This window comes from Camelus bactrianus, chromosome 5, assembly GCF_048773025.1.
Source record: "Camelus bactrianus isolate YW-2024 breed Bactrian camel chromosome 5, ASM4877302v1, whole genome shotgun sequence".
NCBI classification, from domain to species: Eukaryota; Metazoa; Chordata; class Mammalia; order Artiodactyla; family Camelidae; genus Camelus; species Camelus bactrianus.
The window spans coordinates 83,608,430-83,620,494 of record NC_133543.1 but is presented as its reverse complement, the minus strand read 5'-3'; the positions used below and the strand labels follow the sequence as shown (position 1 = coordinate 83,620,494).

Sequence of the window (12,065 nt, the reverse complement as noted above, 5' to 3'; positions counted from 1 at the left end):
CACTTCAAAAAGTTAAAATTTTCTCTGTCATAATTGCACTTTGATTACTGCCATGTCTTTTTGGATAGCAACCCACCTGAATTTTTTTGAAGTTAATGAAAATATATATATGCATATTATACATGTATTACAAACATGTATGTTGCTAGTCACAAAGATAATTATGACCATTCTGAGTATAAAGGCCCCTTGTATCTTCTCTCTCATTATTCCTAAATTGATGTAAGTTATAAAATCTGATAAACATATTAGAATTGTGTGTAAAATAAGAGTAAGAATGATATAAACTGAACTCTGAGAAACTTTTTCATGATTACTTTGTATGCACTTTATCAGACAGAATTTTGCCTATTTAATTTCCTTGTCTAAAGAAACTTAACTTCTTGCATTTAACATAAATGAATGAAGCCATCTTCAGTAAGAAAAAAGGTTTATGCTGTAATTGTATTATAGCAAATAGCAATACCTACTTGTATTACCTTCTAAAACCCTTTTTTGGTCTTGCAAAATAACCAAACAACTTGCATCAAGTCACACGTTGTCAATGGTTTGCTACCTTGGGATGGATGTTTTGTTTTATTCAATTTGTCATTTGTATTAGAGTAAATGATACTGGCATAGACCACCCTCCAGTTAAGAAAGACGCTTAGACACTAGACCCTGAAGTCAAGCTCTTGTTTCAAATCCTAGATCTACCATTTGCTTGGTGTGACACTTGGGGAAATTTATTGACTACTCTCTCTGAATGTTATTGTGAGGTCTGATTTGCTATACATGAAATATTTAGGACAGTACATGGAAAACAGTAGGGATCGAGTTAATGGAAGTTGTATAAATATATGCAATTATTTTTACTAAGATTCCCTCTACTGTGATTATATCTTTTTTGTGATTTTTTTCTTTTAAAATGACAAAAGTCTTTGTGCAGATATTCTGTATTTTCTATTTATTTATTGTGAGAACTTTCAAAATATTTACGTCTGTCATTGAGGACATTAGTAGTCACAGGAAAACTTAGAAGTAACAAATTACTAAGTTTTCTATAGTTTAAGTGAAGGCACCATAAATGAGTGATTCTCATATATCATCAGGCAAAGCTGTGAAACATGGTTTCTTTACAAAAGCATGAAGAGATGCTTGCAAGAGGTGTTATTAGTGATTACTACATAAGTATAAGTGTACACCTGCAGATGACCTAACTAACATAGTATGTGTATGTGTTCCTGCAATTGTCAGTGTCAGAGTTAACAGAAATTATTAGGCTTGAGGATACAGCCAAAAGACAGAAAAAAGGGCATGTTTTTATTTTCCTAACAGTCTATTTGGTACACGTCATCATCTTTTAGAAATGATTTAACGTGTATTTTTTCAATCAAAAGTAGGAAGAAAACATACACATTGCTTACAACTTGGAAAAGAAGCATATTTTATTTAAAAATATGCAAGAAGTATTTTACTCAACTCAGTTTATTGTCATTATAGGCCTCAATAAACTTACACAAATAATAGAACTAATGGTTCAGAGTGAAAATCTAAGAATTTCTCCTAGTGTGCATGATGAATTCAAATCATTTAATTTTAAACATGAGAGAAGATATTCATATGAGCTAGTGGGAAGGAAAGTGCTCAAGACTTACTCTAAACAATGCTGTCCTCATACATTTTCAGTCTTTAGTCATAATGAGACCATTTCTATGGAAATGAGACTATCACTTAGTAGTTTTTTGCACTTGATTCATTCATAGTAGTTCTTTGAGATCGGTGATAGATTTTAATGCAACTTCCCAGGAACTTCCTCTGTCATAAGAACCAAAGGCAGCAAAGAAATATTTTACAGAGATACAATTCACCAGGTTCACAAACCACATTTCCATTTTCAGATCACATTAGAAAGTTTAAAGATGAAGTTTCCATACATATTGTAAGAATTGATAATGGTAAATATCTCTTGGGACTCAACATGTTTCTATCATAACTATTTATAGAGTGTACTCTCTATGGTCTGAGTATCAAAATCAGAGCAATAACAACATACGGATGACCTTCATCAAGCTCACACTCCAGTTACAAAAATTCATTTAGAACCAAATGAATAAGCAGATTTTTTTAAATTAATATTTTGTTAACATGTTTTTGTCAGTATCAATATAGGAAATGTTTCACAAAGTGGGTTTTAATCAGGTAGAATTGGATGGGAATTTAGATTTATAACCTCTTCACAGGAAAAAAATCCTTTTACCTTACTAACCTTTGTTTCACATGTAAAATATGGTTGATAACATTCCCGCCATGGGTTTACTTATGTGAATATATGCCTGAGAATTAAATGAGAAAGAGTCCAAAGTACATACCAGGATGCTTAGAATATAGTTAAGTACTAGATAAATAATATTTTTATCAGTTTTGCCTAGATTATACCTAGGATGGTATGTGTATTCTTGTTTGGCATTCAGAAAAATATTCTAAAATAAGAAAATAGTCATTCAAATTGTCTCTTTTGTTCTAGAATAAATTTTCATTAAGGAAAAATATGTAAGTCATCTCTCTTACCAATAAAAAAATAATTTCAAGAAACATGTTAAATTATTTAGCAAAATTCTGGGAGGGATCTTTTAATATGCAGCAATACATTCTTACCTTCTTACCACGTCCTTTAGTCATTGCACATCCTTTAGACATAAAAAGACTGGTTTCAATGAGTACACCAAGTTGTCTCTCTCCTTCTCATAGCATTTGGGGTTAAAAATAAAATAAAAATATCCAGTTTATATTAATACTCTATATCAATTTAATAAAATTTAACAATGCATTCATTAAAATTGCTAAAGAGGGGTGATTGGGTAAAGGTGTTCAAAAGGTATTCACTTCCAGTTGTAAGATAAGTGCTAGGAATATTGTGTACAACGTGATAAATATAATTAGCACTTTTCATGTTAAAAATGAAAGTGGTTAAGAGTGAATCCTAAGAGTTCTCATTACAAGGGAAAAAGATTTCTTCCTCTTTTTCTTTTATTTTACATCTATATCAGATGATGGATGTTCACTAAACTTATTGTGATAATCATTTCATGATGTATATGAGTCAAATCATTATGCTGCACACCTTAAACTTCTACAGTGCTGTATGTCAGTTATATCTCAATAAAATTGGAAAGAAAAAATTAATTAATTAACTAATTAATCCCAGCTAACACCTATTTAAGGATATGGTTCACTGTCAAATTTAGTCAAGACTCCATTAATCCATTTACCCATAGCATTGGAAGTATTTTTCTGTATTTCTCATTAAATTATTTTATATTATATTTAAGTTCAGTATTTATATTAATTTTGTCAGAGTATTATAAAAATTTAAGCTGTAATATTGCATAGAAAAATACTCTAAATCTAGAATTTGTACATAAATTTATATTATGATGAATAAGGTTGTGCAGAATTTGTTTAGAACTGGGTACAGTGAAATACATGCAAATTCTCTCATACCTTTGCTAATTTTTTTTTTTTAGGGCAGTGTATTCGGAGCCAACATTAGAGAGAATCATTCCACTTTCTGTTTTTTATTTCACTTCTGTTAATCCTTTTTAAATTTTATGAACCATTTAAACACTGAAGATTCTAGCTGTGTTTCTTATATTTGACTTAGTATAAGGCATAGAAAAAATAGCCAACTCTTCTGACTACAGTTCCAAGCTGAGAGCCAAAATTAGGTCTGTCATTTCTCTTTCATACCTCTTGTCAGGAGAAAGACTTCAACCTTAGAAGAGTGGTATTTGAAAATGGTACTGAGTATGGAAGACTGAGATTCAAGGTCCAGCTCTTCTCTTACTCCACTGATTAAGTATGGATATTTGAGTTTATCTCTCCATACTTCCCTTTGCAGACCTGAGAAAAGACAGATCGTAACAAAGGACATTTACTGAGTACTTACTGCATGCTAGCATAATGTTGAACAATTCACACATGCATTTTTCTTTTAATTCATTCCAGTGAATATTGAGGATGAAAAATATCTGTTTTTAAAGAGGGAACTGGGGACTTGAGATCAGATTATTTGTTTGGGAAGGCAGTATTACTGAACCCAACTTAAGTCTGCTTGCCCAGTGCACAGCAAAGCCAATCTATTGGCACTGGGTTGGGTGAAGAAAATTTTAGAGTGCTTATTGCAGGGCATCAAGCAAGGAGACTCAGAAGAGCTGAGCTCCCTAATGGCTTTTAGGGATATGTTTTCAAGGACTGTGTGAGGGAGGGAGTCACAGGGTTTGTGATCAGCTTGTGTACAATTTTTAGTTTGATGGTGAGGTAACACAGTGGTGTTTCAGGAATATCGATCATCAACCTTCTGGTTTCAACTGGTCTGCGGTCCATGTGTTGATGCATGAGGTTAAGTTCCTCCACCTGGTAGGTGTTTTAGTATCTGCAAAACATACTCAAGGATATGGCTCAGGATATTCTCTATAGCCCTTGAGGAGGAACTAAAAGGTCCTTGACTTTGTTTTATGGCTAAATTATTGTAATTTTTTTCTTTCTTGGCTGCTTTCCTTTGTTTCTGTATTTTCTCACTTCTCTGGTTAAACTTGTTCTTTGGAACTTGGGGAAGGCCTAGGAGGCTAAATCTTTTCTGCAAAAAGAGGCAGAGGACACGGTGTCTGTCCCTCAGGAGGGTCCCAGAGGGTCCTACTTGGTTTCAGAAGGTGAGCAGGTAAACTCAGTGATGGAGAAATCTAAGTAGGAAAATTAGAAGCTAAATAGTTCAGGTAAAACATAATTCTAAAAGGAGCAGAAACGGTGTAAGAAAGAACTTGAGAGAAAGAAAACAAAGAAGATAAATACTAACTACAAAAGAAAATGAATAGCTTGAAATAGGAGGAAAAAACAAAAATGAAAGGGTAAAATAAAGATTAGTAAAGAATGTTGTAAAATAAAATAAGTATGAATGATAAACGAATTCAGCAAGATGGCAGGATACAAGATTAGTATACAGAAATATATTGCATTTCTTTATACTAACAATGAAATATCAGAAGGTTCCTTAAAAAACTAAAAATAGACTTGCCACATGATCCATCAATCCCACTCCTGGGCATATATTTGGAGAAACTTCTAATTTGAAAATATTCATGCATTGCAATGTTCATAACAGCACTATTTACAATAGTGAAGACAAGAGAAACAACCTAAACGTTCACTGACAGATGAATTGATAAAGAAGATATAATATATATACAATGGAATACTGCTTAACCATAAAAAGGAATGAAATAATGCCATTCACAGTAACATGGCTGGACCTAGAGATTATCATACTAAGTGAAGTAACTTGAAAAGAGAAAGACAAATATCACACTTATATGTGAAATCTAAAATATGACACAAATGAATGTATTTTTGAAACAGAAACAGACTCACAAACATAGAAAACAAACTTATGGTTATCAAAGGGGAAAGAGGGTGGGGAAGAATGAATTATGAGTTTGGGATTAGCAGATACAAATTATTATATATAAAATAGACACACAAGGTCCTACTGTAGAGCACAGGGAACTATATTCAATGTCTTGTAATGGAAAAGAATATGAAAAAGAAAATGTGTATATATGTATAACTGAATCACTTTGCTGTACACCAGAAACTAATACAACATTGTAAATCAACTATACTTCAATAAAAAATGAAATAAAATAAGCATAAAAGTTATGCCAATAATTTTTAAACATGTAATAATAAAATTGCTATTAGCTTTCACACAGTTATTTTTCTATGCAATAGATATAGAGGAGGACTACATTAATGATCCAGGGTAGTGCATCAGAAAGGAAAAATACATGGACGAACAGAAAAGAGAAAGAAGAAAGAAAAAAATCTAAAACAAACAAAAGAGAAAACTAAACATGAGTTTCTCAGCAATTATGCCTAGGGCAAAGCTATAAAGGTATAAATGAAAGGGCAAAGCTATAAAGGTATAAATGAAAGCCACAAAATTACTAAGTAAAAAAAAAATGATCTGAAAATACTACACATTATATGGGTGTATTTATATGACCTTCTTGAGAAGATGAAAGTATAATAATAATAAATAGATCACTGGTTATAAGGGGTTTAGGATGAGGGAGGATTGAATAGATGACCAACAAAGGATTTTTAAGGGCAGTGAACTATTCTGAATGATAATAAAATTGTGGGTACATTACACTCTGCATATGTCAAAACCCAGAGAACATCACAGCATAAAGAACCTTAATGTATGCAATTTAAAATATAATTTAAGATGTCAGGGAATACCAAAATGGAATGTAGACTATGACAATCTAATTGTATCACAAATGCACTAACCTCACTAAATGGAGTTAAGAAACTGCTGACCTGAGTAATTTTAGAAATAAGTGGAGACTGTAAGACTAAAGGCAAAAGGCACTGTGTGCAAGCACTGTCCTCTTGTTGGCAAAGTTCTTGACCATGGTGGTACGGGTTAACAATTTGAACCCCATGTTCATGTATACTGAAATTAAACAAGTAAATAAATGGCAGATGCTAGGAGACAAATTTCTCATTGTTGGTGTGGTGATTACAGAGAAGCAAAGGAGGAAGTCTAGCATGATCCATTTGGTACCAGATTACAGTTGGAGACACCAGCATAAACTCATAGGTAGCTTAATATAGATCCAGATGGAGACATGTGCAAATACTTAGAGCTGTGTGCATACACGCAGGTTACTGTGCACACATATCTCACTGGTCTCTCAGTTGAGAGGTCTTAGAAGCAAGGACACTGCAATAGCAACAAGTACAGCCATCACCCAGGTCTTGACTTCTAATACTACTCTTCAATAAAAGGAACCAGGTCCCCTTTAAGAAAAATGGGAATGGCTGACACTAGGGCCGGTGCTAGGAATACACAAGATACGCCTGGACAATCTTGTAGTACCAGAAAGCAAGGAAGTTCTAAAAACAATAAAATAAAAGATGTCAACCAAAAGGACCACAAGTAATAAAGAGGCAAAGTGGCAGTTTATTTGTGATCTTAGAATTACAATTTGGGGATAGATCTCAGATTCTGGAGGAACTCAGAATAGTGTTCCACTGGAGGAAACTGGACAGGGGCTTTTATGAGAAAAGGTGGGAAGTTAATGCAGGTTCACAAAAGTTGTTACCAAAAATTTGGATGAGAAGGTAAAATTGTTCCACACATACCATTGGGTTATGGAAAGCATCTCATCTGTTACTGGGGAAAGGTTTGTTTTCCCTAGTCCAGAAAAAGTCCAGCTCTCAACATTATTCCTTCCTTTTGGCAACTTAGCAACGATTCAGTGGTTTTATTTTAGAGTGTTCAGCAGAAGTCCAGCACGGGCGGCAATCTCAGAGGTCCTCAGGTCATATCTCAGTCATTCCTGACGCAGCTCTTTTCACAAAGGAAAACAGAACTAGGAAGGAAAGTCCAAGGGACACTCTCAATAGCCAAGAGGGAACAGTCTGAGCAACAAAATACATAACGTAGTATTGGATTATAACCAAAATGATAAAGATAACTATCCAGGAGTCCATACTGATATAAATAAATGACCAAAACAAATAAATAAATGGAGAGACTAGTCAAAACCCATGCTACACATTAGTTCATACTGTCTCTAACTATAATCCAGTACCACATGGACCAGAGCAGAATTCCAAATAAAATGTATATATTGTCCTTTCAAAAAGGTGGAATATAACTCTCCACCTTGTATGGATTGTGTATAGTGACTTCTTTCCAGTGGGTACAGTATGGAAAGGGTGAGGGTCGAAAGAATAACTTTATGATAAAGAAACTTGATGGACACTGCCTCATTCTCATCCGTGATATGAAATGATCTGACATGATATGGCAAGGATGGCACTTTACCTCTGTGATCTTTCTCACCGTGATCTTTCCCCCCAGAATCTTAATCCCAGCCTAATCATGAGGAAATTGTGGCCTAGTGTGGCTCATTGTACAAAATATCTGAGCAAGACCCTTCAAAACAGTTGAGGTCATGAAAAACAAGGAAAATCTGAGAGACTGTCACAGTCTAGGGAAGCCTAGGGAGACATGATGACTAAACGTAATGGGGTGTCCAAGATGAGCACCCGGAACAGAAAAGAAACATCAGGCAAAGACAGAGGAAATGTAAATTAAGTGTGTATTTCAGTTAATAATAATATGTCAATATGGCTTCATTAACTTAAAAAATGTGTTTACTAATGTTAAGATGATAATAGTAGGAGAAACTAGGTGTAAGTGTAGGGAAACTCACTGCTCCATGAGTCTACAACTATTTTAAAATATAAAAGTTATTAAAACAAACACATTGTATTCTAAATACTGTGTAAGTTTTGTCTGCACTCCTACTTGCTGGATACATTTTTTCCCCAAATTTCTACATGAGGAAACTGAAGTTCAAGTAAAAGTTCAATGACATCCTCAACATCACACAGTCAGTATGTATCCCACCAGGATCCAAAATAAATTACCTGCAAATCTAAAGTCTGGTCTTATTTCACTAGTGTGCTATAATTAATAAGCATGTGCCTATGGAGACATCCTTTATTTAAAAGTTTTGTTTGCCCTCAAGCAGCAATAAACATTTGACATTATGGGTGGAACACATAATCAGAGTGTGAGATCATGTAATAAGGGTAATTATAACATTAAAAAGTTATAAATTAATGAGTAAAATAAATGTCAAAATTACCTTTCTTTTTTAAAAGATTACCACAGTTCGTGGGAAAAAAAATGATAGAACGTCTAATGATAGAACGTATAATGATAGAACGTCAGTTGTAAATGTTTCCATGAAATATGAAACAAGTGGTTGGTACTCATGATATTTCTAGGGTTGAAAATGTGCAATTTGCTTAGGCTTTTAGACTACATTTTCTGATCTATTCACCTTTATAATGTGGATGAAATTGTCTTTGACATCTTTGAATTGTTATTTTTTAAATTGTAAATGCTTACAAAATTTAGAAACCTTATGTAATCAGATTATTCTCTACATACTTTTACGTGAGAAAATGTAATTAAGGGAAGAATGGTGGATCATCATGACTTTTATGCACCTAAAAGCATTGCTAAATTTAAATGCATGCCTTTTACTTTGACTTTTAAAAGAAAGCAATCCACTGATTAATGATGGTTGAAATTTCTTTTCTCCTTGTGTCACTCTAATTCCTGAAAGTTATAGCAGGTCAGAAAACATCTGAGTGGTTTGTTCAGGAGCCAATTACTTTTATGAATACATTAGGAAGGAAAAAAGTTCAGTATATCACCAGAATTTAGTGGAGGACTGAAGTGAGGCTTTCAAATGCTTCCTTCCCAAATTGTCCTTATAAGTAAAACAGTTAAATATTTATATTGATGATAATTTTCTTCTAAATGTTGAGATACAGTATATATTTGAAACTAGTATCTCATAAACAATTTGACATATGGATATATACATTAAGCTACACTAGATGCCAACATATTTGAGTTAGATTATTCACATAAGCTCAAAATTATAAAAAAGATTTCATACAAATTTGTCATCCTTTGCTACTCCACTTGAAAATGAGTACTAGTTAATCTATTTACTTTTATAGCCAATAAAATAGCTAATAATATAAAAACATATGGAGGGAAAGCAGCTCAAATTTAAGGATTTTAAAAATAGTGATTTATACATGGCCACGAATTGATTTAGGCAAGGAATTCTAATGTTGGAATTTCTAATGATATTCATAAGCATTGGAACATAACACACATTTACAAAGCCTTCAGGTAAAACAGCCAAGAAAGTCATGTCCCTTCCTGAGGCTAATTCATTAGCATTTCACCTATGACAGTCGCCAGCATTAACTTTCAAATGAACTTTCCTAACTGCTAAAAATAGTAGGGACAATTTATTATTCCTGGAATGGTTTTGTATGTTGAATATTCATTTTAATATCCAAAATAAGGCATTAAAGATACAAACAGATATAAACAAGTAAACCCTGATCGTTTTGTGTAGATGTATTCAAAGATACTTCTTAAAGATTCTGAATAGAAAAATCAAGTAACTAAAAACTGAGGTATTCTTATGTGAATGATAATCATCATAAACAATGCTGCTAATAAATTAGCATGTGAATTACCATTAAATTTTGAAGAGCTAATATCCATTATTTGTCCTGTCGTTTAAGCCATTCATTAATTGTGACCTCCATCTCAACATGACGATGTTCACAGTGGAACGCACGATTAATTATGTATGAGGTTTGTTCAATACTTTCCCCTGAAAGTGGTGTATTTTCCAACTGTACTAATAGTTTTCAATCTAGTGAATACATCACAGGATTAAGGAAAAGATACAGATGAATAAATTCAAGACTTTATGGAAGTAAGGTATTGTCATATTATTTTTCATTTGTACAGCAAAATAAGGCTTGTCAATCTGTACATAGTGTCATGTACTTAAAGTTGTGTGAGTTATGCAGTGGGAGGTATTGTTGTTTCTATTTTAACAAATTGAACAAAATCATAAGTGGTTGAAGAAAGAAGCAGAAAGGAAAAGAATTGAATAAGCAGCATAATCGGCAGCCTCTATAAATACGGAAATACACGTGGAGCCTTAGTAAAATTTGGGGGGAGCTGGATATTCTATAGGAGAATAACAGCTGATGTAGTCTTCTTACCAAAACTAAGCCAGTGGATATTGGTTTCCAAGGCTTGACTTTTAGGTCCAGGCTTTGGAAATTCTCTTTCCCTTCCCTATCTTGTCTTTGGAGAAGTAAAGAAGCAACTTAGTGATCTCAAATAAGTAATATTTTCCATGTGCCCACAAAGAGTACAAAGGGAGCATGTGAAAGATGGGGATACAGCAAGCTGAGATTCTCATCCTTCGAGTTATAAATACAGGCAGTGAGCATGTGTAAGACCTCTTTCTATATAAAGTGCTTCAGGACTAATGTAATCCTTTGTTCCAAGCTACAGTAAGGGGTTTACAATTTAAGACTACCAAGCTTTCAATTTGTTAGGCAGTGAAAGATACTAATCCTAGTCATGGGATACTAAACCAACTAACAGAAAGGCAGTACAGTTGTCACTATCTGGCACTAACAAAAACTCTTCTTAAAAATTACAGGATCTTGACTCTAATATGTTTTCAACCGAAACCTGTTATTACTGATTCTATAGTTCTAATATCTTCTTTCTATTAATAATTTAACAACTGATTCTACTATTCTTTGTGATTTCTGAAGCTAATAATTGACATATTAGAGTACTGGAAAATTAATTCAGTCTTATCATTGCCAATTCTTTGCTGGAAATGCTATATCATCAGTCAGAGAGAGTGAGTGTAGGAGTAAAACAAAGAAAGTTAAATAGTAACCTACAATTTATTAGCATTACAATTACTGATTTAATTTTTTAAAATCCTCTATGAGTGAAATACATGGCTCAAAGTCATAAATGCAAATTTGTGCTGTTAACCCAAATCCATGTATTCACTATAGGTAGCTATTTTATGTCTGTCCCCAGAATTTGCTCAGTTTTTATGAAAAAATTTTGCATCCCTTCACACAAAAGGTCATGCAATTTTTATTGATTCTAAGGTACACACATTCCAGGGAGCAGTTAACGTCAAAAGAAAACGGTCTCTGCCACAGTATTCAGATATAATGGGAAAAAATAAATAAAAAGCAGTTCCAGTAAATGCCTACAGGTTAATCATGGTGATGCTCAATTAGCAAATTCATATTCTGTATTACTAAAGTGCAGACATTTGTGGTAAGCTCTTTATTTTCTATTCTTTTAGTTATAGATTTATTTTAGGGCTGTTATCACTGGTTTTTCTATCTTTAACAAGAAGAAATCAAATCTTCTCATGTTTAAAATGATGAGTATAGGACTTTTGGGAACGTGGTGGCAGTGTCAGGAGCCTAATTTTGAATCTTTCTAAATCTGTACATAAGAACAGATAGCACATTCATAGACAATATTTACAACAAACCTGACTACAGTGCATCTCTTCAAAACACAAAGAAGTACGGCCAAACCATGAAAAGCCACAAAACATGCCTGGTATCAA

At 33.3% G+C, this 12,065-nt stretch overlaps 1 long non-coding RNA gene across 1 annotated transcript in view; it reads right to left on the bottom strand.

The window, feature by feature from the left end:
* Positions 1 to 1,217: 1,217 nt before the first annotated feature.
* Positions 1,218 to 12,065, bottom strand: part of LOC141577654 (uncharacterized) — a 485,640-nt gene continuing 474,792 nt past the window's right edge. The window contains exons 5-7 of the long non-coding RNA XR_012506888.1: positions 3,730 to 3,882; positions 2,638 to 2,720; positions 1,218 to 1,797 (exon numbers count right to left, since the gene is read on the bottom strand). This is a non-coding gene — a long non-coding RNA (uncharacterized LOC141577654). The remainder of the gene's footprint in view (positions 1,798 to 2,637; positions 2,721 to 3,729; positions 3,883 to 12,065) is intronic.